Source organism: Cebus imitator, unplaced genomic scaffold (genome assembly GCF_001604975.1).
Source record: "Cebus imitator isolate Cc_AM_T3 unplaced genomic scaffold, Cebus_imitator-1.0 Scaffold311, whole genome shotgun sequence".
NCBI classification, from domain to species: Eukaryota; Metazoa; Chordata; class Mammalia; order Primates; family Cebidae; genus Cebus; species Cebus imitator.
The window spans coordinates 317,339-343,587 of record NW_016107626.1 but is presented as its reverse complement, the minus strand read 5'-3'; the positions used below and the strand labels follow the sequence as shown (position 1 = coordinate 343,587).

At 44.3% G+C, this 26,249-nt stretch overlaps 1 pseudogene; it reads right to left on the bottom strand.

Annotated features, from left to right (window-relative positions):
- Nucleotides 1-8,388: 8,388 nt before the first annotated feature.
- Nucleotides 8,389-24,391, bottom strand: LOC108285972 (annotated as a pseudogene).
- Between the last annotated feature and the right edge of the window lie 1,858 nt (nt 24,392-26,249).

The following is a 26,249-nucleotide window of genomic DNA, read 5'->3' as shown; positions in this document are numbered from 1 at the left end:
TTAGGAAGGACCAGGTGTTAATAGCCCACTCCACTGAGATCACTGGAAAGGGTGCAACTTGTCAATTCTGTGATGTGTTGTTATTTAATCCAAGGTTCTGTGCACCCTAACGTCATCTTCTGCTTTGCCATAACTATGAATCTCAAGATTTGGAAACACTACCTTAAATGTGGGGTGGCGGGGGAGGTGAGGGTGTTGGAGAAGAAGAGCGCACAAGCCAGCTTCCGGCCTTTCACAGAGAAAGAAGGCTGTTCAGGACCTAGGACAGCTCCAGTGCCCAATGTCTAGTTTCCCATCCTTCCCAGGCTGCTGTCAGTTAAGAGGAGGTACGGCTTCCCGCTCAAGTGCTTCCCATCATGAGGAATCAGTTACTCTTTCCATGGAGTCTACTGAGTCCTTCATGCCTCACTCCTTCCTGGCTCTGCTTCTTCATGGCTTCCACCCTATTCCCACTGCCAACTACTGACTCTCTACTACCCACCACTCAATTGTGCTGAGGGAGGATCTGATTGGTTCACTTAGTCCAAATGGAGCCTCACACTTGGGCAGGGCTTGCCCTCTGGGCCAATCCATTAGCTGCAAGCCATCCACAGAGGATTGCTGTGGGGCCACATAGACACCACTCAGCCAGCACTGAATGAGGCAGCCAAGCCATGTGGGTTTCCACAGACAGGTACAGCAAGCAGTCCACCACAGAGCGCTCTTCCCAACACAGGGGTGCTGGGGGATGCAGGCCAATTTGGGGGTTTATGGGATCATTTCATATTGTTCACAGGTAAGTTTTTAAAACTATAATCGTTATATTTTTATTTTAACTGACTTTGACAGTACAGCTCTAGCTGACATATCAAACACATGTTTTCCTTTTAAATAAAGTTGTAACCATCAATTTAAAGAAAAATATTAATTTTGTTCTAAAATGTACATGGAAAGGCAAAGGAACTAGAATAGCTCAAGAAATTTTGAAAAGGAGAATAAAGTTGGAGGAATCACACTACCTGATTTTAAGACTTACTCTATGACAACAGTAATCCAGAGAGGGCCATGTTGATGGAGAAAAACACCTAAATCAATAGAACAGAATAAAGATCCCAGAAATAGACCCACACAAATATGCTTGACCAATTATGACAAAGGTGCAAAGGCAATTTAATGGAATAAGGATAATCTTTTCAACCAATGGTACTGGAGCAAATGGACTCTGTAGGCAAAAATGAAAGAAAGAAAAGAAAAACCTATTCTACACCTCATACCTTATACAAAAAGTAATTCAAAATGGATCATAGAATTAAATGTAAAACTATGAAACTTTTAGAGAAAAAAAATTGGAGAAAAACTTTGAGACCTAAGTTCAAAGCAGACTTCTTAGCTATCACACCAAAAATACAATCAATAAATTAGACTTTATTAAAATTAAAAACTGGCCAGGGTCAGTGGCTCATGCCTGTAATCCCAACAATTTGGGAGGCCAAGATGGGCAGATCATTTGAGGTCAGGAGTTCAAGACCAGCCTGGCCAACATGGTGAAACCTCATCCCCACTAAAAATACAAAAATTAGTTGGGCATGATGGTGCCTGCCTATAATCTCAGTTACTTGGGAGGCTGAGGCAGGAGAATTGCTTAAACCTGGGATGAGGAGATTGCAGTGAGCCAAGATGGCACCTCTGCACTCCAACCTGGATGACAAAATGAGACTCCATCTCAAATAAATAAATAAATAAAATTTAAAACTATTGCTCTGCAAGAGAACCTGCACAAACCACATATATGACAAAGGGCCAATATCTGGACTATTATAAAGAACTTCCAAGTCAACAGTAAATAACAAAAGAAAAAGTAAAGCCATGAGATACCTCTGTACACTTATCAAAATGGCTAAAATTTAAAACGACAATACCAAATGCTGACAAAGATGTGGAGACACTGGGTCACCCAGACATTGCTGGTGTGAATGTAATAGGGACAGTCACTCTGAAAAGTTTGGCAATTTCTATAGTTAAGTAAGATGTTAACGTTGGAGGAAACTTGGTGAAAGCTCCCTGAGACTTCTTTGTACTGTTTTTGCAACTTCATGTGGATCTATAATTATTGAAAAATAAAAAAACATCAAAAATAAAGAATATTAATTAAATAGTTGTATGGGTGATTTATGAAAGCAGGAAAAAAAAATGTCGTGGTGAAACAGACATGCCAAAGTTCTGTGGTTTACTGTTGCCATGGAGTGCAGGGCCCAGTCTCAACCAGGAGCAGACTGGCCAGCCAAACCTTAGGCACCCAATGGATTTGCTAGAAGCAAAACTCTAGCTCTTCTCCAGCCCAGATATCTGGTCAAATTTAAAATCACAGTAGCCTCTGAGTTCAAATTAGCCAGCTTTCCAAATAGCCAGAGGACTTGTTAAAGTCACCTGAAACTGAACTCAATGACACAACAGATGTCTTTGTGATAAGTCCGGTCTCCAAAAAAAAATACCACATTTCATCAGCTCTAAGACACACAATTGCAAGAAGCACCATTATTTTCTTTTTCCTCTGTGAAAGAAAAATACACTGCCAATTAAACCATGACACAATACATTCTTATCACTTAGAATTTTTAATTTTACTTATTGAAAGAGTTCTTTGAGACTTAATTAGACAGATTTTTATCACATATTACTATTGTGCATACATAAAAATGAAAATACAAGTGAAATAAATTGGTTGTTATTCCTCAAACTACTTTACACTGAGTCCAATTCTTCTGAATCACTGTTCAATTCAGACTCATCAATGTCTGGGGTTTTTCCACACTCTATCATCCTCTGTGCATTCATCCATGAACACTGATGATATGGCACTTCTTCAAAGAATCCATAAAAAGATTAAAAGTCATGAGTGCTGGGCTTTGAGCACACTTTAAAATTATACACAGTTTTTCTGCTTCAGGTCTCACTTCGGAAATGTCAGTAAACGTATTTGACTTGCCGCAGTCCTCCAGTCCATCCCGCAACCATGACATTCATAGGAGTTAAAAGACAGCTCCATTGTCCAATCTTGGATTATTTTCCAGCGCACTGGTGCTGGTCAGTTATGTGTTAGGTATATATGTTTGCGGTCATTTGGTTGTTCACACCTGAGCTAGTAATTCACCTGTGTCATGGCCTAAATAACACAGTGTGGACTCTAAGAGCCACCCTGATTTCAGAAAAACAAACATATGAAAAAGTTAGGGTGTGCTAAGTGGAGTAAACAGAAAAACAGAAACAAGAATAGAAAATAAAAATTATTTTTATTTCAAATTTGCATCTTAGAGATAATGAAATACAGTGAGTAGACTATATTTATAAATGTAAATAAATGTCCTTCAATAGGTAAATGATTAAATAAACTACAGTAGATTCATACCATAGAAATACTATTCAACAATAAAAAGGAAGGAACTACTGTTACACCCAGCAGATTCGATGAACCCCAAGTCCTAAGTGAAAAAATAACAGTCCCACATACTGTATCATTTAGTGTATAACATTCTCCAAATGACAAAATTACAGAAATGGAGAAACACTTTATTTATAAATTGTCACGTTATTTATAAATGTAAATAATACAATGTCAGACGGCAGTAACTGGTATAAAAAAAGAAAAGGAAACAAAATTGAAAGTGGCTCTGGGGAAGTGGACAGAGAGGACTTTTCTGAGGAGGGGATTTAAGAACAGTTTGAAAAATAAGAGCATAGATCAAAGAAAAATCTAAAGGAATATCCCCTGACCGTGTCCACCAGGACCAGTTAGATCATGCTGCAGAATCAAGCCACTCCCAGTGTCAGTGGCCTAAAACAATAAAGATTTGTTTCTACTTTATACTTCAGGTACATAAGCAGGTAACTTCAAGACCCCAGATTAATGGAGAAGCCGCTGTCTGGAGAGTCTCCAGTTGCCATGGCAAAGGAAAAGAAAAGGTGTAAATTCCACAGGGTTCTAAAAGCTTTTGCCCAGAAATGGCACGTGTCCCTCTGCCCACATTGCCTTAGTTACTAGGGAGACCTAACTTCGAGGGGGTGTGGGAATGCAGCATAATCTATTATGTGCTTGTGAGAAAACTCAAAAATATTTGTTGAATTATGGTAACAATGGCCTCACAGGCATAGCAGAGGACAGGCAAGAGAGCGATGAGGTGCAAACAAGCACAGTGATCAAGGGACAGGGCGAGCAGTACTGAAGGACAGCAGAAGAGGAGACTAGTGGCAGGGGAAGATGGCACCATAAAACATGGGGAGTCACTCAGCACCCCGAAAGTGAGGAGTCCATCGGCACCATGGGAAGTGGGGAGACCCATCCTAAAGCCTAGTCATGCCCCAGAAGCCACAGCTTCAGCTTATGACCTCAAATGCCTGCAGACAGAATTAAACAACTAATTGTATAATGAGGTAGTTGAATTACACCTAATTTTCACAAATGCTTCTGTTGAACAAACACTGCAATGCCAGAATGTGGTTTTCAATCATTTAATTTGTCTTCGAAAATGCTCCAAAATTGGTGTTAATCACAGTTTTAAAATAATACATCTAATGTGTCCCTAAATACATTACTGTGTCTCAGCATTAATCCTGCAATTAAATATGTCATGTAATTGGTACACATTTAACACCTGGTGCTTGGGATTTTGAAAATAATGCATTTCTGAAAGCAGGTAACCAATGCATGAAGTCCAAAGGACCTTAGTGATTTTCTCTGGGATAGCCAGAGAGGAAGGAGCCACAGTCTCAGAATTGGGGGTGGGTGCAGAAATGACACAGGCATTAAAATGAAGGGCTTAGGACATGACACAGGATCAGAGTAGGCCTATCTTGGAATAACACAGCTGTGCCCCAGGGAACACACGGGCACTGCCAGGTCACTCCACCCAGGGCTGATTGCTATAAATGCTCTGCTGGCACCACTCCCACCTGCCGGGAGCTTCTGCCAGGATGTAGCCATATTTATGATGTTGCTGCAAATCAAAGGTTAAAAACTGCAGGTTGATGCTGGCTTTGCAACTTCCATTCCACACAAGAATCCCTAACTTCGTGTCAGCTCAACTTTTATGGAATTAAAGAATACTCTTCCAGGGGCAGAAAGCTGATCCAGACTCCAGCTTTGATAACCCTATAAAGCTTGAGCCACCAAGAGAATCTAAAAAGGTTGGAGTTTGAAGTTGACCTGTTAGGACATAGAGATGTCAAGTAACATCTTGGCACTCCCTGTTCTCCATCCTGACATCATTGGTGAACAGAAATAGAGACTGATCCCACAAAATGTAGTCAGAAAGGCAAGGTATTTTTCACCTTGTATGCAGTGCTTCATTGATGCACTCCAAAAAAAAAAGATGTATTGGGAGCATATTAAAGGCATATTAGTGCATATAACAATAACATCTCAACAATCTGGATTTTGCCTGTCTTGGGATGAAAGTTTTGGCTTCTGTAATAGAGACCTCAAATAACAGTGGCTTAAGCAAGATGAATGTTTATTTTTCTTAGGTATAATAATCACAACACAGGGAGTCCAGAGGTGGGTGGTAGATCCACAAAGTCAAAAACACAGGCTCCTTCTAATTGGTTGTTCTTTCTCCCTAGCAAATGCCCTAGCCTACATAGCCCACCAGCTTATTCCAGGAGGAACAAAGGGGTAGAAGGTGGGCGAGCCCTTTCCCTTTAAGGGTGGGACACGAAAATTGCAAAACTCATTCCTGATCACAGCTCTTTGACCAGAATTTAGTCATCAGGCCATTCCTAGCTGCAAGAGAAGGTAGAAAGGTTTCATTTCTATTCCAGGTGACCATGTAAAAAAAAAAAACAAAGGGGATTGGTTGCTAAAACTAAAAAAAAAAAAAAAAAGATGTTGGGGGACAACTTGTAGCCTCTACCATGTTGTCTTACAGAAGTCTAGAGTCTGGTGGGGAAGAAAAGAATATGGCCAAATTCCAACATTTTACCCTAGAATCAGCCAAATATCAGGATGAAAGCTCAGAGGAGGGGGAGATTTTGGACTGCAATCAAGAGGGAGCTACAGTATCTACCGCAAAGAATCATGGCAGGTTTAAATGTGAACATGTGGGTGCAGCAACAGTTGGGTGTCAGAGGGCATCTTGGGCTCCAGGGTCTCAGGACAGGGCTGATGTTCTGTCCCACCATTTACTTTCTGGGTAATGTGGAAGACAGAATTCTAACCATGTCCCCTGGTTATTTAATTAAACTTTAATTTAGGTACTGCTGCAAAAGGACTTTGCAGATTAAATTAAGGTTACAAATCAGCTCACTTTAAGATAGGAAAAATACTCTCAATTATAAAGGTGGGGCTGAAGTAATCACATGAGCCCTTAAAAGCAGAAGAGAAAGGCAGGGCAATGAAGCAGCAGCAGAGGGCAGGAGATGAGGTAGTGGGGGAATGAAGAGAGACTCAAAGGATGAGAAGGACTTGACAGTCCATGCTGGCCTTGAAGGAGGCCATGAGCCAAGGAATGAGGCAGCCTCTAGACCCTGAGAAATGTCTTCAGCCCACAGGTAGTAAGAAAACAGTCCCCCAACCACATGAAACTTAATTCTGATGACAACCTGAATGAGCTTGGAAGTGAACTCTTCCCCAGGGCTTCCAGAAAGAAACACAGCCTACTGACTTTCGAAACACAGCCTACTGACTTTTTTTGAGAGAGGGTCTTGCCCTGTTGCCCAGACTAGAGTGCAGTAGAGCCATCATGGATCACTGCAGCCTCAAATTCTTGGGCTCAAGCAATCTTCCCACCTCAGCCTCCTAGGTATTGGGTTGGCACAAAACTAACTGCAGGTTTGCCACTGAAAGCCACGGCAAAAACCACAATTACTTTTGTGCCAACCTAATAACTGGGATCACAACCTAATAACTGTGATGTGTGCCACATCACACTTGGATTTTTTTTTTTTTAAATTTTGTGTAGAGATGGAGGCTCGTTATGTTGCCTAGTCTGGTCTTGAACTGCTGGGCTCAAGTGATCTTCCCAACCTTGCCTCCAAAATGCTGGGATTATAGGTATGAGCTGCCACACCCGGCTCTGCCAACTTCTTGATTTTAGCTTTGTAAGAGTCAATGCAGGGAACTGGCTGAGACATGTTGTGCCTGGACCTCTGACAAACAAACTGTGAGATAATAAATGGGTGTTGCTTCAAACTGCTAAATTTGTAGTAATTTTTTACAGCAACAATAGAACATGAGCCCAGTGATCTTGTGTGAGTCCCTTCTCTGTGGCTTATTTTCCTTATGTGTCAACAAGAAGAATAACAGTCATTATTCCTTATAGCTACTGGGAGGCTGAAAGAGGACCACTGGGGCAGCTATTGTGGAGGAACCAGTAATCAATGTTCCTGCTGCCATGCAGATGACTATTTTTTTCCATATTGGAGGGGATGGCACTAGTGGAGGTGGGCACTTTTCATGCACGGTCTTCCTCAATCCTCACCACAACCCTCTAAGGCAGGTGCCTTTCTTAGCCTCATTTATAAGAGGAACCTGAGGACAAAGAGATTGAATGAATTCCCCAAGGTTGTATAGTTAGTAAGAAGCAAAGGTGAGATTCCACCTGAAGCCATGTGGCTCCAGGGCTCTGTGAGGAAGACTGCAGATGCTCCCATCCCAGATGAGCACAGAGATTGGGAACAGAAGGGCCACACAGCCAGTCTATGGTGAGCCAAGCACAAGAGGACAGCGTCTTGGACCAAGACAATGATAAACACATGCCTTCTGGTTTGGCCTGTGGTGGGACCCCTGGGTTTCTCTTGTCCTTCTCAGGTTTCTGAGAGGTCCAGTGTCTCACTGGTAGCTTCTCAGAGTAGATTGAAGAGAAAGCCCACAATTTCCATCTGCTTAATGGCCGAAAGAGAAAAAAGCAGATAAAGAAAGCCCTAGGCAGCTGTTTTCCCTTCAGTCTCCTACTTCCTCATTTATTCAGCAATCATTGGCCTTCTTCTATGTGTCAGGCACTGTCCTTGGTGCTGGGTGACAATGCTGAGCAGGATGGCACAGTCCCCATATGGAAATACAGACAAGAGGCAAGAAAATGAGTGAACAAGGACATAAGATCACCGTGGAGTGAGGGAGTGCTCTGGGCCTCTGTGGTAGGGAGTTGGGGCAGGAAGGGAAGAGATCTGCTGACTGCTACAGCCACTGCTCTGTGTCCACCATTCAACAAGATTCTGGGCATGATGGTCCACATTAGAAGGTTCTGAGGCAGTCCTCAATGCCACTGAGAAGCCAGCAAGGAGCTGACCCAGAAACATGCCCAAGCCATCTACTGGGAACCAAGGAGGAGCATCTGAGCTGTGATGTGTCCCCGAATCAGGGCCCAGAAGACCAGTGGCATGTGGGTCAAGCCCAGAAGGCATGTGCTTATCATCGTCTCAGTCCATGGCACTGGTGACCAGTGACCCACACTTGTTGGCAATGACGCGCTCTTCTCTGGGACCTGAGAGGGAACAGCATGGAAGTCAAGCAGAGCCTAAAGGAGCAGGGGGACAGGGAGGCATGCACTGTCATTCCAGAGTTCGTCCTTGCAGCCGAGCTGCCTCCCCTCTCTGAGTGTCTGTTTCCAAGATGGAAAATGACAAAATGTAGGGAGATGGGCTCTCGAGTCTCCTACTCCTGGACTCCAGCACATGCTTCTTCCTCACTTGGTCAACCAGCCTCTATCTGCTGCTTGCTGTGTAACCAGCCCTGTACTTATAACCCAAAATCCATGCCTTCTGTTCCCTTTTCCTCCTTGGCAACTGTCAAATCAAGGCACACATGGGGCCACTTGGTCTGCCCATGGGCACGGCCATCTGGTTCTGCATGGTGGTGCCTACAGACAGACCTGCATTTGCATACATTGCTTTAAATTATCACAAAAATTGACTTTGGGTAAGAACTTGACAGGAGAAGTGTGTTTCCCTACTGGAAAAACACGCATAGCAACTGCCCAAAGTAACCCTAAGGAAGTCATGCAGGACCAGAAGTTGAATAGGCCCTATCAGGTCAGTTGAGAAGCTTCCAGCTGTGGTCAGCAGTGTAAGGAGCCACTGTCAGGCCTTTGGAGCCTCAGCAGGGCAGAGCCTTGACTCAGCTTGCTCTTGGCATGGCTCACCCAGGTTGGTAAGGCTGGAGAAGCAGCCTTCAGCCCTGACTGGCTCATCTTCTTCCAGCTAAGGGGTGCTTGAGATGAAGTTGAAGGTTTGCAGAGGATTCAACTTAATTCACCAGTTTAGCAATCTAGTGATTACAAAAACGTATAAAAAAGATAAGGAGCCCAATTGAAAAAATAAATGGGCAAAGACATTTCCAGAAGACATGCCAATGTCCAGGGAGCATATGAAGAGATATTACACCTCTCTGACCACCAAAAGAAACACAGGTGAAAATGAGATGTCACTTTTTATCTACCAGACTGACAAGGAGATGAGTTATTGCCAAAGGTGGGCTTGGCACAGTTGCAGAGAACAGGCTTGCCCAGCCCTTTTGACGGACATGTAAAATACTAAAGTTTCTGGACACCAGCTTGGCAATATGGACACAGCGATTAATCATCTAGAAAATTTTTCCCTGACAACATAATCAGACACATTCACAATAGGTATGTACAAGGCAGTTTACTGAAGTCAGACAATGGCCAAAGAAAAGCAAGAGAGGGAGTTAGACCTCCAATAAGAAGAAGCTTGAGCAACTAAACCATGGGACATCAGAGAAACGCAAGGCAGACATTTAAAATGCCAATGGAATGCTATGTTTCTTTTTTCACTTACAAAGATGGCCCTATCATATTACTGTGCAGAAAAAATAGCAAGTTACAGAACAGCACAGGACAACATTCCCACTTATGTGAAATTTCTCATACAATGGACTGTATGTGTGCTGTGCACAGTGAGACACCAGAGAAGAGGCATCTGGAACATTATCCCTATGTGGAGGGAACTGGAGGGATTTTCATTTTTATCTTTATGCTTTCCTGTGTGCTTTGAATTCTTTACAGTGATCGTGTATCATTTTTATAATCAAAAAAGTACAATGAAAACAGCTTCCATTTTAAGAAGAAGAGAGCAATTTAATGAGGCACAAAGAATCACAGCACTCTAAAGATCTGGCCATACCTGGATGGATGGAGATAAATCTGTCTCACGCCCTGGAGACAAGGGCTCTACAAGGCCGTCCCTGCCAGGCCTGCAGGTGCCACTCCACACCCCCCTGGGGCTGCACCCATCACCCACTCAACCCCTTACTCCCCTAAAAATGTGCCAAGGAGAAGGCCTCCTTGCTCTAGCCCAGGCCCCCCTTTAAGGACTCCGGTGCTCAGAAGGACACCTGCATGAGGCTGGGGTCTGTAGAGTGGAAAACACATAGGTAAGGACCACCATGGGGTGCAGGGCAGAGTGGGCAGCAAGAAACACCTCGAAGCCAAGGCTTCTGGAGCCAGACACACTGGCATGTATCAGTGAGCAAGGAACTCCGTCTCCTGTCTGTCAAATGAGAGGTGATAATACCTGCCTTATGGAGTGCTCCCAAGGACCCCTGAACTGACAGACATGAAGGCTAACACACCTGGACCAGAACCCCATTTTCAGTGCGGAAGCCAACTATTAGTAGGAATCACTGCCTTTATTAGGAGTGTGGTTCCTGCCCTCCGAGGACAACAGGATGCTAGCTGGGGGAGAACGTGAAGTACAGAAACGCTGACTCGGGGCATTGATGACCATGAGCTGTTTTCAAACATATGAAAGGAAAGGGCAGAGGGGATGCCTTTTCCAACCCCAACCCAAGAAGCGGTCGCAAGATGGGATGCTGGAAGGTGAATGCTGGGAGTCTAGCATTTCCTTCAACCTTGCCCACAAAAGAGTGTTTCAAGGGGAGATGGATTCAGAAACGTCTCACATTTACTGAGCGCCTACCATGCACCACACACTTCCATGCCCGTTTACTCGGGCCTCAGAACCAGCTGTGATAAGAGGATTACCAGCTCTCCTTTCAGATCAGGAAACGGGGTCTCACAGAACTCAGCCATTGTCAAAGTCCCAATGGCAGAAAATGTCAGGGCCCCAAGAGCCCCACCCAGATGCTAGTTACTGAGTCCTGAAAGCAGAGACTAGAAAACTGCCCCCAACTCCCGGACCTCCCACATGAGAACTATTCAGAATATCCATTAAACACCAAAGGCACAAGTGAGTTTGGGCATTTTCCAGATTTGGGACTCAAATTTCGGTTAATCCCATTACCAGCAGCTTCCAACATCACCAGGAAAGAGCCTCAGAGTCTGCATTTCCCACAAGCTCCCCACTGTGACGCTGCTGGGACCACTTAGAGGAGCAAGGTATTTAGGGTACACTAAGCTGCAAGTCACAGAAGCAGCACTTCTGAATGGTTAAAACAATAGGGACTTTATATTATTTTACAATCCAAGAATTAGTTATATTATTTTATAATCCAAGTGTTAGCAGCATGCTGTAAACACCTTGGAGGGTTAAGGGGAATTGACACCAGGGGAGAGAGACAGGGCTGTTCAAGAGCAAAGTGCTCTGGCACACACGGGGAAGGTGGAACCCCGGAACACCAGCTGCTGAAGAAACAGCATTTCCTAGAGAAATCTGTTACTTCCAGCATGGGTAATGATTAAAAGTAACCTCTAACCAAGTGGGTTTTGCCACCCGGCAATGTGTGCATAAGGGACACTCAATAACTCTTTGTTGACGGATTGATTTCCAAGTGTGATTCCTGCCGAACTCGAACACATCAAGGCTCATTTATAATTGGAAGCACCTCGTTGCACCCACCCGGGGAGCCCAAGTCCTTAAGAACAGTTTGCTCTCAATCCTGCTCTCATGCCAGCCAGCCAGCCCGGCCTCAATTTAAATTATCACTTCAAAATTGGTGAGGCCTGAATTAATGAGATTTTACTGTATTCACGGCTTTAGATTAAAATCAATGTGGTACCCAAACACAAGTCAATGAAAAATGGTTGGGTAAAGCAGAAACTAATAAACAACTCTCATAATATTATTTAAGAGACCAGCTAGGCCCTCCACCTTCCTTCCCGGGCTTTTCCCCAATTCCTTGACATAGCTGAGATTTCAAAATCTACATAGCTAACACCTCCAACTCTGTCTTGGGAAAAAGATTGAACCCATTACTGTCAAAACCCAAGTCCTCCTCAACAGAGCATGTTAAACAAAAAGTACATGCATCGGGGCAAAGCTTCTCAGACTTCCGTATGCACACAGAGTACCTGGGGATCTCACTAAGGAATAGCGGGTGGTGCTGCAGGTCTGGGGGGAAGCCTCAGAGTTTGTGTTTCCCACAAGCTCCCCATGGTGACAATGCCAGGGCCACTTGGAGGAGCAAGGTATTTGGGGTGCAATGATCTGCAAGTCACAGAAGCCAGCACTTCCGAATGGCTGAAACAATAAGGACTCTGTATTATTTCATATACCAAGACGTTCTACAGAAGGGTGGGGCCAGGGATGGCAAGCATGCGGAAGCCACAGTTCCTAGCAGTGACCCAGGTTCTTTCTATTAATATCTTCCTGATCTTGCATTCCTAGGGTACAAGCTCTGTCCCCAGGCTGTCACAGTCACAAGATGGTTCATGTAGTCACAGGCATCACATCTAGTCCTAATAATGTCCAGCCAAAGAAAAGAGACATCTCTCTTCTTTGAGCCTCTTTTTAAGGAAATTTTTTTTTAGCAGCTCCCAGCAGGAATTATCTTGTGCCTCACTAGCCAGGCCTAAAATACTTGCTCACTCCAAATGGAGCCCTGGTCTAAGGAATGCGACTGCCAGAACTGATTGGCTCTAATCACACTTGACACCCTGCACGGGGATGTGATCCTCATTCCAAAGATACTCCCAACGTGGAGGAGGGTGGATACCTAAGCCAACTAGAGGTTCCACCAGCAAGGATGAGGAGTGGTAGGTTGCCTCAGCCACTGCAGTAAGAGCCATTATAGTCCACACTGAGGCTCTCAAAGAGGCCAGCCCCTTACGCAAGAGAGAGCTGAGGTTCAGAGAGGTAACCTGACAAGCACCCCTGTTTTCCAACTACAAGCTCTGCGTCCCCTTGCGTGACCTCCTCTGTGTTGGGGTGGTTAGCCCAGCAACAGACAGCAGCGACCTTAGACATGGTGCACACATGGAGGCGTCTGACCCCACTGCACAGCCTGCTTAGGTGCATCTGTAATCCCCAGACCTGGAGTTTAGGGTCAACAGAAGCCAGATCAACAGCTAATCATGCTTGTGAAGCCCAAATGATCTCAGAACTTGGATTGCTAATCCTGAGACAGATGGCGAATTGGGTACACAAAAACAAACCCTACGTGGCACTGGGGGATGTTGCCAAGGGACAAAAGAGGTGATAATTTTATTCAAAATCAGAATCTGGACCCAGCTGTGCTTCCAGCCAGCCTACAGTAACATGAGGCTAGATGAGGCCACCAACACAGCCACCATTTTTCTTTGGCAATGGGGCCTGAGGAATGACCCTGGAGGCTAGACTTAGAGAATACAAACAGGCAGCCCAGTGTCCTCCTCCCACTCAGGACCTAGGGAAAAGAAACAGCCATAGGAGGAGAGTTTATTTTTCCTGAGTGGCTGGAGGATCACCTGATACTGCCACCAACACAGATTATTTTGCATACGAGGCCACCCCTCTCCTTGCTCCCCACACCTGAACCAACAACACTGACCTTCACGGAGAATGGTAAAGGCTCTCCTGGCAGGAGAAAGACCTGTGTTGCCTGCTCCCTATGCCCTGGCTAAGCTAGTTTGAAGTCAAAACTTTAATATCCTTTCAACTGGCACTCACTTCAAATATGCTTCACAGAGCGTCTTAATCTGGTTTATGTTCTGTGAATGAGATGCCTGATTGGAGCCCAGAAATGCTGCTGTAAAGCAAATGCCCTGATTAGAGACATTTATCAGGAAGCAAGATGATCCCTTAGCAGGTGTGTGGACTGGCCTGGAAGACCACCCATACTCCTGGAAATTAACGGGTAGCCCACTCCCCTCACCTGCACAGACCTTGTCATCGAGTCACTTCCACACCACTCTCCTTGAGCCTTCTTCCTCCTTGCCCTGCTTGTCAAATACAGACAAGGCTGCTGACTTTATCTATACCCCTACCCTTCCCCATTTGGGGGTCCACAATGACCCCCGGTGCTGCTGTCTGCTGGCTCCTCTTTCCTATCAGGGTTGGGGTGGCCTCCTTAGACTTCTGAGCACAACCCACCTCATCACACCAGGCCACGCACAGAGACTACACAAAAACAAAGGCCTGGAGAAAGTCCTCCACCCCCGACAGAACTTCTCTGCCGGGGTTGTTCTGGTGAGACAGGATGTTCCCATCTGAAATGTGCCTCTGAATATGCAAGTGGGTATTTGCCTATCATTTATTTGCTATGCATAAGATTTCCACACACAGCTGACGATTTTCTCTCGTAAACAGATGTCCCAAACTTCCTCTCTCTATCCCTTAAACCCAACATCTGGGCCATCTGTGTGGATGCGCCATTCTGTGGGGGCAGCTACATGGGGGTGGGGAGGAGATGCAGTCGAGGGAGCGGAGCTTTCGCCCTAGAATGGCTGGAAACTTCCCAGGGACCTTGGGCAGATCATCAAGCCTCCCTGGGGTTCAATTTCCTCCATGACAAAGTAAAAAAATATATATATGCTAGTGTTGCCCCTCCTGCCTGCCCAGCCAGGCTGCTGGGAAGAGGAAATAGAAAACGCAACAGCTTTGAAAATTAGAAACTATGACGTCCAATTGTACGATACAGAAAATGACACAGGGCATCTGAAAATGGACCTCCAAGCCTCTTGAGGGAGATTCTGGATCCAGTTGGACCTCCTTGATGAGTCTGAAGAGTACAGCAGAGTGACATGATCATAGTAAAAAGAATAATAAGCCATTTATTACAAGCTCATTGCAGGTTGAAACTGTGCTAAGTGCTTTTCATGCATTAGCTCACTGAGTCCTCACCACCCTCTGAGGCTGACATTAGTGAGATCCTCATCTTACAGAGTTTATAAGGTCAGCTGACTTGCAGAATGTCACACAGCTAGTAAACAGTGTCACTAGGACTTGTACCCAGGTCTGTCTGACTCCGGGGCCTGAGTGCTTACCCACTAGACCAAACTAAAATCCTAATGGTACATCTGACTGAGCAGCCCCCTTCCCTCTCTGGACCTCAGCTTCCCTTCCAGCTGATGGAGAGAATGAGTAAGGGACTCGATGCTGTTTAGACCCCTTCCAGCTTGAGCAAACTCTAATTCTTGGAATGAAGCTTGGCTGAGAGCAAATTGTGAACTCTTAAAGGAAGCACTTAGTGACAGTGGCTCATGCTGCTCCCTAGCTGTGCGACTTTTCTCCTGCTGTGGAGATGGGCCATGAAGACAGAAGAGCTTCCTGTTGATCACTTTATAGCTCCCCATTCAGGCAGTGCTTCTAACAGACCCTCAACTGCATGGAGGCAAGTTGTTGTTTTGCCGGGAGACGTAAAGCTTCTTTAGGCTAATTTCACCCTCCACCTGATTCTTCCTATTCTTTGTAGTCTTTTGCCTTACCAGACTCAGATTTGCAAACCTGTTGTCAAGGCAACACTAGGTTTCTCTCTTTGCGCTCTAATGTCTCAATGGGGGTATCCATGGCAACAAGAATACCTTTCAAAGTCAGTGACCTTCCAAAGCTTCCTGGGATGTGTGGAGTTAAATTATGTTTAGACAACTTTTTACCGCAGCCACCAATTTAGTACCTAATAAGCCTAACTGATGACGTCTGTAACAGTTAGCTTTTGCTGTGTAACAATAACCCCAGAAGTTAGTGGCTTAATCTGATAAGCATTTACCATTGCTGTAGAGGTCAGCTGAGTGGTTCTTCTGGTCTCAGCTGGGCTCACTCATGCTCACCTGACTGAGCTCCATCACGTGTTTGGGGGGCATCTGGCTGCAGGCTGGATCAAGAGGGTCTCATCCAGGACAATCAGGCTCTCCACCTGATTCCCATTCTTCACTACGCTATACCAGGCTTTTCCACACAGAGGCAGTAAGCCGCTGAGGCAAGGACAAAGGAGGGAGAGTGTGAGCGGACAGAAGCCACGAGGGCACTAGAGGCCTGGGCTTGGGACAAGCTCAGCATCACTTCCACCATATTCCATTGGCCAAAGCAAGCCCCAAGCCAGAAAGGCTGGATTCAAGGGGTAAAGAAGCGGACCTCACTTCCTGATGGGGGTGGAAAGGATGGCTGAAAAGTCACATTGGGAAGAGAATAAGCAGAGGGAGGGAGAACTGTGGCCATTTTTACAAATAATCTATCACATCACCCCTCCACATTTGTTGCAGAAACATTCAGGCACTACATACCTGTGAACGGAGCCTCAACAGCCAAGAGGCAATATTAACAGAGATGGGATGGAACCCTCAGAGTTCTCAAACCTCTCCCTGCTCCCTCCGGAAAGTGCTCCTCCTCCTCGGGCCCAGGCAAGTATGAGCTGCAGCACGGCTTCCATCTGTGCATGTTGGTCAGTCCACCTGAACCTCAGACTGAGAATAACATGGGTCCCCAGGGGAAAAGAGAGCTGCTGTCACCAGAAAAAGGGACGTTGAGTGCTAGACAGCCAAAAACAACAGATGACTATGCAGTCCTCTCCCAGCCACCGCTTGCCGAGAAACAAGAATCCACTATGCGCCAGCAGTCACTTCTTTAGCATGAGAAATGGAGTGATTTCTTATCAGGTAAAACCTCTTACAACTGTGAACCCCTGGAAAATTTCAGGATTCAATCAAAACTATTTTTAAAAACAAAAGCTAGAACTTTCAGGTGTCCTGACCCTAGACCAGGAAGGCAGGAGCAGCTTTCCACTTTGCTGCAGGGGCCTGCTTCTTTCCTGAGGCTGGTGAAGGAAGCTGTGTTCCAGAATGGTGAAAGGTGAAGGGTCACGGCCCCTGGGGAATTAAGACAGTGACCCTCAAATGTGTCCTAACCATATGCCAGGAGCTTCTCTCACTTAACCAGTTAGCTTCCTGTTCCCCAAGATCTTTTTGGTGGTGACAGAACTCAACCCAGACTGGCTTGTTGTCAAGAGGAATTTAAGAACTTGAGAAAGTGAGGTCAGGCTTAAATAGGCTCGTTCCAATGTGGCCAGATCAGTGTTTCAGTGATGTTGGCACCCTCTGACCCTCTGATCAGCAGCAATATTGTTCCAAATACCTTCATTCCTAGAATGTCTTGGCCCCATCACAGAGACCCAGCATCTACAGTTTTACCCAGGATCTAGTGGGCTCTCAGAAAACAAACTAGGGAATGACTAGTTGTGAAAAAGAAATGTCTCGTACATAACACCTTCTTGGACAACATGACATTTCCATTTGGGAACTTGAAAACCATTCTATTCCACTAGGCTTCAGCAGGAAAAGACCCAGAAAGGACTGAGCCAGAGTCTGAGACTTCCTCTACCTAGTGTTCCCCTTAAGGCAAGGAGAAGGTTAACCCATTTCTCAGAGGAAGATCAGCCTGCTCCTGTACCGGTCTGCACCCTGTCACCCATTGTCCCACTCCTTGCTGTACCGGTCTGCAGCCTGTCACCCATTGTCCCACTCCTTGCTGTGCCGGTCTGCACCCTGTCACCCATTGTCCCACTCCTTGCTCTCTGTGCGTCAGCTAAGTAAGTTATTCTCCACCATTTGACCTTTAAAGAGCGGAAACACGAGTGTTTCAGAAGAAGCCATGCAATCCACTACAAACGCTTCCATCTCCAGGTGCTGTGGCTCCCTCTCTAATCCCCCGGTGATTCATCCACTTTAAAATTCCCGCTTTCCTCCCACTTCTTGAAATGTAAGGAGCACTATGTCACCACATAATCAATTCCCTAATCTCCAGTTTGAAAACTCATTTTTTAAAGGTAGTTGTCTTAAACAGAAGCAAAAAAGAATATCATAGTATGAAGTCATGACAGGCCACAGATGGAAAAAGCCACAGATGGCAATGATGGATGAGACGTTCTGCATACTTTTTTTAAATGAGTTTTTAAGGTAACTTACAAAATGCATCCAGGGCAGTGATGATTAATTTATGTAATCTCACTCATGTGTGACAAACAGCATTAGAAATCACCCAGAATAACCCATGCACAGCTTCCCTTGTTATCCAAGACTTAATAAGAGAAATCCTCGTCTGATCTTTATTAGCAAAGAAGCTTTTTATGAAATATACTTCAGATCAGCTTCAAATTCAGTGGCTACAAAGTCAACAGGAAAGCAGTATGTCAAAATTGATTCATCGCCTGCACTTTCATCACTTTCGGATCATTTTCTAATTCACAAGTGTGCTGATTTTCCATGACAATGCTCCACGTTTGTCCACATTTAATATAAAGAAATTGAACTGATAGAAGAAAAGGAGGCCCGGGCACCTTGTAGGTCAGGGAGTGTGATATTGGCTATTTCAGTAAATAATTGCTTTTAATCTAGTTTAAAGCTCTGTGGCACCACAAGCTTCGCTGGCTTCTTCTTGTTTGTTCTGTGATACAGGTATACTTCACATCTTACAATACATTTGTGAAGTGTCCACATTTGGGAATTAAATCACTGTTGTAGTGCAGTCAAGATATTTATTTTCCACGCTGAAGCTCCCCTAGGATGGGGACCTGCGTCGTCGCCGGCCACATCTCCAGCATTGTGTTTCCAACAGAGCAGGTTGCAGCCAATAACTGCTGAATCAGTGAAATCTTCCTTGAAAGCCTCCTTTGGCGTTTTAATGAGGAGTTTGTGGATTGATAAATTTGTGTAACCCCGAATTCTCCGTACTGAGCTTTCCCAAAATATCCCCGAGAATGGGAAGCCATTTTCTCAGATCATGGGGAGAAAGCCGGGGTCAGGCTAGGAGACAAACCCTCAGCACATCAAAGAGGAGCAGCCATTTGGTTACCTTCTCCAGGTTTCTGAACACATCATTCTCTCTATATGAATGTATTACTTTTGGATAACCGTTGAAAGGTACCTCTTGTGGAGACAGGGCTAGGATCGGGGTAGGGTGGGTAGGAACCTCTCCACCTGCTCCTCTCATCAGTCACGTCACAGGCATTTTTGTGTGTGTTGTTTTCTCATTTTACTCAACGTTCTCTCTACCGAATAGGGATCCAAAATCCCACACTCGGCAATGTAATGATTTTCAAAACGGCTTTCCTCCAATTTTCCTTTCATTTATCGCTGCTATCTTCCCCAACAAAGACAGCTGGCAATTCAGCCTCAAGAAGGCGCGATGTCATTGTTCTCTGGGAAGAACAGGAAGCCTCTTGCTGGTCCCACAGAATTGCCGTGAGGACACCCTCCATGCAGATTTCATCTGGACATCAACTCAGAAATTTTTGTGCCACATTGAGGCACAATATCCACTGAAGATATTAAGGAAGAAAAAATAATCTCTTGATGGAAAGTAGAAATGAAACCCAAATGTGGCCCGGAGCTGTGAGTGTTCATAGGCATTTATCAGCAGGTTCAAGGGTGACCGTGCCTCAGGTGCAGAAGGTGTGTGATGTTTTCAGAACCCTTCCTTTCATCTAAGCTGCACAGCTTAAATTCCCAGCCTTTCTTACAAAAAGCGAGGGGCAGGAACTTGGAGGGGAAAGGGCTTTTGAGTATCTGTCCCAGTAACAAAAGATTTTGGCTCCCTTCAGGTAGCCATATCCCCTCCAAAAACAGCTCAAAACAGATCACTTCTGCAATACGGGAGTGGAAGTCATTCCATTTATGGACATACAGAGTCAAGAAACAAGGGTCTCCTTGGAGCATGAGAGTCAGTCCTTTGGTACAGACTCTCCAGGACATCTCAGCCATTTATTAGGCAGAATTTGACACCAGCCACTCAGTAGGGTGGGCCTGAGAAGACCCACACACCCCCAGTCAGGGCAACAGCTACTTCCAGAAGGTGCCCAAGCCCACTTCCACTTCTCCTTCCCACAAGTAAATTAACTGAAAAGATTGAAGGCACATTATCTCTACTCCTAACCACAAAGACTTGGGGTTTTATGGGTTGTCAAGGCAACAATAGCAGTTTTCTCTCTGACTCTTTAATGCTGAGATTTATGTTTCCATAGTTACAAGAAAGCCCTAGTTCTTCAAGGTAACATAAACTGGTCTCCCAAAACTTTCAGGGATGAGATTGTGGCCCCTATGCCTTCACCATAACCCTGGAGCTGGGTGTCTGCACCCCTTCCTGTTTTTGAGGTCTCAATCATAGTTAGGAGTGGCGCCTTTAGTTAGTTAGGCCACTCCAGAAATTTGCAAGGTTAGTACGTTATAATGCAACCCGGAACTGGAGCTCCGTCAAACCACCAGGCTGAATTTGTTAGAACCACTGCTGCCAAAGCCACAAAGAACTCTGCCAAGTCAAAGTCACCCGTTAAGGGCTGGGAACAGCCATGAATGACACAGGGTCAGGGCCCTTTGAGAAATGGAATTATCTGGAGCACATGAGATGACATTCCTGGGACTTCCACTCCCAACCAGCCCAAGCTCTGTAACATCAATTTCTAGAATCCAGGAGTTCATTTTTTCGCAGGATTAACTCTCGTGGAACTAACTTTCCAGACATTTTACAACTGGGCTCACAGAATTTTGTTTAGGTCAATTGATTAATAAGTCATTTCTCTACAACTTGTAAGGCCTTGTTGGCCTTTCTTGATATTTTACTAGGTCAAGAGCATTCTAGCAAATAATTCAAGAGTGTTGCTCTAGAGTAATAGAAACAAAATCACATGTATGTGTGTACAAGTGTATGTATGACATATGTGTGAGTATAAGTATGGTGTGTATGTATGTACATGTATGTGAGTACATGCATGGTGAGTACGTGTACATGTGTGTACACATGCATGTGTGGTGTATGAGTACATGTATGGTCTGCATGTGTACATGACTACATGCATGGTATGTATGTATTTATGTGTGTGACAGTACATGTGTGATGAGGCTGTGTGAGAGTATATGCATGGTATGTGTTCATGTGTAAATACATGTATGGTGTGTATGTGTATGTGTGTGAGAGCACTTGTATGGTGTGTGCACATGTGTGTGAGAGTATATATATGATGTGTATGTGAGAGTATATGCATGGTGTTTATGTGTGTACGTGTGTGGGAGTACATGCATGGTGAGTATTGTGTACATGTGTGAGTACATGTATGATGTATATGTGTGTCCATGTGAGAGTGCATTAGTGGTGTGTATGTGTACACATGTGAGAGTATAGGCATGGTGTGTGTGTACATGTGCATGACAGTACATGTGTGGTGTGTATGTGCACACATGGAGGGAGGGTGAGAGGGATTCACCTAATGCATCAGTAATACTGGCAGACAAAAAAGGAATGGCCAAGCTGAGAACCCCATACAGGAGAGCAGCAGTAGGGGCTTGCAGCCCGGCTATGAAGCTCTTCCTAGTCATCAATGACAACAGCTGTGGCCTTCCTTTGGGAACTGAAGACGGCACTAAGCAGGTGCTGAAGGGAACACAAAGACAGGGACCCCGTCTCTGTGAGTTTTCTAGGTCTCCTATAACAAAGTTCCACAACCTGGGCAGCTGAAACAGTAGAAACGCATCATTCAAAGGCCTCCAGACCAAGGCCTCCAAAATCAAGGCATTGGCAGGGTCAGTTCCTTCTGAGGACTATGAGGGAAGGATTCACTCCAAGCCTCTCTCTGTGGCTGTGGACAGCCGCCTTCCTGTTCACATGGATTTTCCCTGTACACCTAAGTGGGTCCAAACCTCCCCCCTCACATTGACGGCAGTCATATGGATCAGGACACACCCTACTCCAGGATAATCTGAACTTAGCTCATTTGCAGTGGTCTCATTTCCAAATAAAGGCACATTCTAAGGTACTAGGGGTTAGGGCTTCAACATATGAAGTTGTGGAACATAATGCAACCCGTGACACCAACCTTGGCATTTCAGACGAAGAGATGACACCTACCATTCATTGTCCTTGACAACAAGCGCTATCCCATGTCCATTGTCAGAGAAGGAACCAATGCTAAGGAATATCTCTAACATCACACAAGCAATAAGCAGCAGGGTCAGGCGTCAAACCCAGGACTGCTGGATCCAAAAGTCTTGAATTCAGGGCACGAAAAGCCAGCTAGTTGCACCAAGCTATAATGGATACACACTACTGTCACACAAGGACCAGGATCTTCCTGGAACTTCAGAGCAGGGGGATTCTTTCTGAGAAGGGCAGTCAAGGAAGGCTTCATTTCAGGGAGGCGGTGAGATCTGGGTCAAGTCTTGGGGCAAAGTAAACCAAACATTTCTGTGTACCAAAACCTGCAAAAAAGGAACTATAAAAATGAGCCACAAATTATCTAATTATAAAACACTATTTTAGTTTATCTTATTATCCTAATAATAATAAAATTTAATAAAACCTATTAAGGAAATAATCGTGCATATGCCAAAGTTGAGAAAACAATAGAATAAATTCCCACATACCTACCACCCAGCTTCAGTGATTTTTTAAAATATTTTGCCAATCTCATTTATCTACCCACTTTTTTCTGGACTGCTCTATAGCAAATCCCAGACAGTGTATTATTTTTTTTTAGCACATTGAAATATCATTTTATCGCAATCCAAGTTTTTGAAAACCAGGAGATCAAATTAATTATTATGCTTTAGCCAAACTACCTAATGTTTTCTTTTTCTTCTTTTGGAGACAGGGTCTTACTTTGTCGCCCAGGCTGGAGTGTAGTGGCACAATCACCGTTTACTGCAGCGTTGGCCTCCTGGGCTCAAGTGCTGTTACTGCCTCAGCCTCCCAAGTAGCTGGAACTACAGGCAAGCACCACCATGCTCAGCCAATTTTTAAAATATTTTTTAGAAGCAAGGTCTTGCCGGTTGCCCAGGCTGGTCTCGAACTCTGGCTTTAAGTGATCCTTCCACCTCAGCCTCCCAAAGTGCTGAGATTACAGACATAAGCCACTGTCTCAATTTTTTCTTTACATTGTTTCAAGTTACTTTACTTCAAATTCTTGATGTTGAGTTTCATCTCACTGACTTCAGGCTTTTAAAACACATGGAATACTTGAGACCAATGGGTGGTTCTTTGAGTCAAATCAAAAAGTAGAGCTAAAGTAGACTGAAATTATTCAAATACATTCAAACCATACAGATCCCTTATAAATTACTGTCATCAAGGTAGGAAGGAAAAGATACAAGAAGTAAAATGTATCACTCATCATAAGCCATCAAAATTATTGGTATAGTGTTTATCCTAACATAAAGCAGCTTTCTTGACCTGCTCCATAAAATTGCCAGCAAGAAAGAAAAGTACAAGAATAAGGTTCACAGCTGAATAGGCTTGGTATCATAATTCCCAATTCCAGTATTCTCAGAAGGATCCCATCTATGACGCATGCAGAAACTGCAGTCACATTTGAATGGTTCAACCTTGATTCATTCTGAATTCCCTTAAGCCCAGCACTTTCTCATTCTTAAAAGGTAAGTTATTACAGCCAAAAAGCAATCTTCACAACAAATCTACCTCTGTATTTGAGCACATGTATTAGGCAAGGCAATATAAATCTCCAATTACAAAACCAATAAGAAAGGTAACTGGTTCTTGCCCTTGTGGAACGAACATGAAGATTTGGATGGGCCATGAGCAGTCTGTCTGGGGGCTTTGAAGCATTAAGTCTTGGAAGCCAACAGATTGTAAAGTTGTCCAAGAGACCCAGAGCCCATCTCAAAAGTTCAATCCTCCTGCAGCCACTGTCTTTCACAAGACAAAGTCCAAAAAAGCGAATTAGTACCTAGCCCCAGCCATGTGCCACCCAAGAACAAATCTCTCCCTGGGCCCTGCACAGGTCGGGCCAGAAGAGCAAGGGTGACTCAGGACAGTCCACTTATTGACCTCCGAATCTAACAAAATTAAGATCTTCGCACAGTGTTTTAACAGGACCTTCACCTTGTTCCCACTGCTATGCTCACTAAAGTCAGCTCACTTGTGTTTCTGTAGCCTCTGCGTCTGTTTTCTGAGAAGCTAAGATGACTTCACATGCCTGTTTCCTTCATGGTATCTCAGCATTTGTGATTATCACAGGATGCAGAGGGAAAAACCCAGCAAGATCCAGAAGCTTTTCCATAGGCTTAAAGAGGTGGGCCCTGCAGCCAATCCAATGACGGATCCAGTCCAGTTTGAGGACAAGTTTTTCTCTAGGACTCCTAGGCAATGGATCATAGCAGCCCAGCTGCTCTATGAAACGACCATCCCTGGACACTTGTAAGCAGCCACAAGGTGGTAGAAGGGCTGGTTGGTGCAGCCACCCAGGGCAAGGCAGATGTTTAAGTGGCCCCCAATGGTAGGCCTTGCAGAGGAGAGTAGTGAGATAGACCATGGCACGGCTGGCGCATGGCTCCTCGGTGCGTCCCGCTACCTGCAAAGACCAGCTCTACAGCCTTGGCGGGGTGGAGGACTGACACAGAAGACAGCTGCAGGTGGACACTGGGCTGCACCGCCCAGCCATCCAAGCCCAAAAGCCTTGACCAGATAATGTATTATTTTAACGCTCATGACGATTAGATTACATCTCTATCAATTAAAGATACTTTTTACATAACCACAATGCAGCTATCACACCTAACAAAATCAGCAATATTATCTAACATCCAGGAAAATAAACATTTTTCTAATTGTCTCAAAAGTTTCTTTCCACACTTAATTTCCTCAAATCAAGACACAGACATGGTCCACATATTGCATTTGATTGGATATGTCTCTTACTTTTTTTTTTTTTTTTTTTAAATCTAGAGAGCTCTCCTTCCCCACCTTCGGTGATTTGTCCTGTAGAAAGTCTCATATCCTGAATTTGGCTGTTGCTTCCTTGTGGTGCCATTTCACTTATTCTCCTAGTCCCCGTATTTCTGAAGACTGGTAGTAAGCACTAGAAAGAGTAGAGCTAGATTCAAGTTCCAGTTGTTTTTTCTTTAAGAATACAGGTGGTGCTGCATACTTACCATTGTATCCCATCAGGAGGTGCATAATGTTGGAATGCCTCACTTCTAATGACACTAAGATTGATCAATGGGTTTAAAAGCTGTTAGCCTGGTTCATCCCACCTAGATCTCCCCATTCTCCCCATTGGCTTTGTAGCTAATGGGTTTAGCAGCATCAAGGATTGTTGCCTAGATGTGTTTTTTCATTAGGGATAGCAAAATAGTGATAATTCTATTATTCCTTCTTTTTGTTTTTTGAAACAGGGTCTTACTCTGTTTTCACTCCAGCTCATTCCAAACCAGGCTGGAGTGCAATGGTGCAATCATAGCCCACTACAGCCTTGACCTCCTGGCCTCAGGTGATCCTCCTACCTCAGCCTACTGAGTAACTGGGACTACAGGTGCATGCCAGCACACCCAGCTCATTTTTGTAGTTTTTGTAGAGATGGGGTTTTGCCATATAGCCCAGACTGGTCTAGAACTCCTGGACTCAAGTGATCAGCTCACCTCAGCCCCCCAAAATGCTGGAATTACAACTGTGAGCCACCACACCTGGCCTCCTTCATTTATTTTACAAAGAACTTTCCCTCATCAACTTTTTACCACGAAAAACGTTGGCACAAGAAAGGCAATGAAAATGCTTATTTCTTTGCTTATCAATTTTCAGAATCAGTTAGTGCCTTATCAATGTTTAAGAGCAACCAAAGAGTTTTTTTTTCTTTTTTTTAGCATACTTTGGCAATAATTGATTTGTTCAAGTTGACCCCTCTTCGGCCAGTGGAACCCCTATGGTGTTAGCTCCTATCTCCTTTTAACATGATCCCATTAATCTTGTACACAGCTTTCTTCCTTTCTGGCAGAACAAAAATTCCCATGTCCAATTTGCATAGGACCTGCCCCAGACCTGGAACTGGCTATTTCTCAATGGACCTCTGATTTATTTTGTGGAAAATGTTATTTAGAGACCACAATCTGGACATGTGATTGTTGAACACTACTGAGTTAGTCATTTTCAGGACTTTTCCATAGACAGAGTTAAGAAACACACAAGAGATTTTCTGAGCTTTATCAGTGACAAGTTAAAAAAAAAAAAAAAGAATATGTCAGGGGTTTCTGTTGTTGTTTTAGAAAGAGAAAAGTAACTCATGAATTTATACTGATATATTTTATTTAAATTTTAAGATTATAGAGCTTTATTTAACATCTTTGTGTTTTGTATATATATCTTTACTTTTATACTTAAAATTTTGGTTCCTAAAG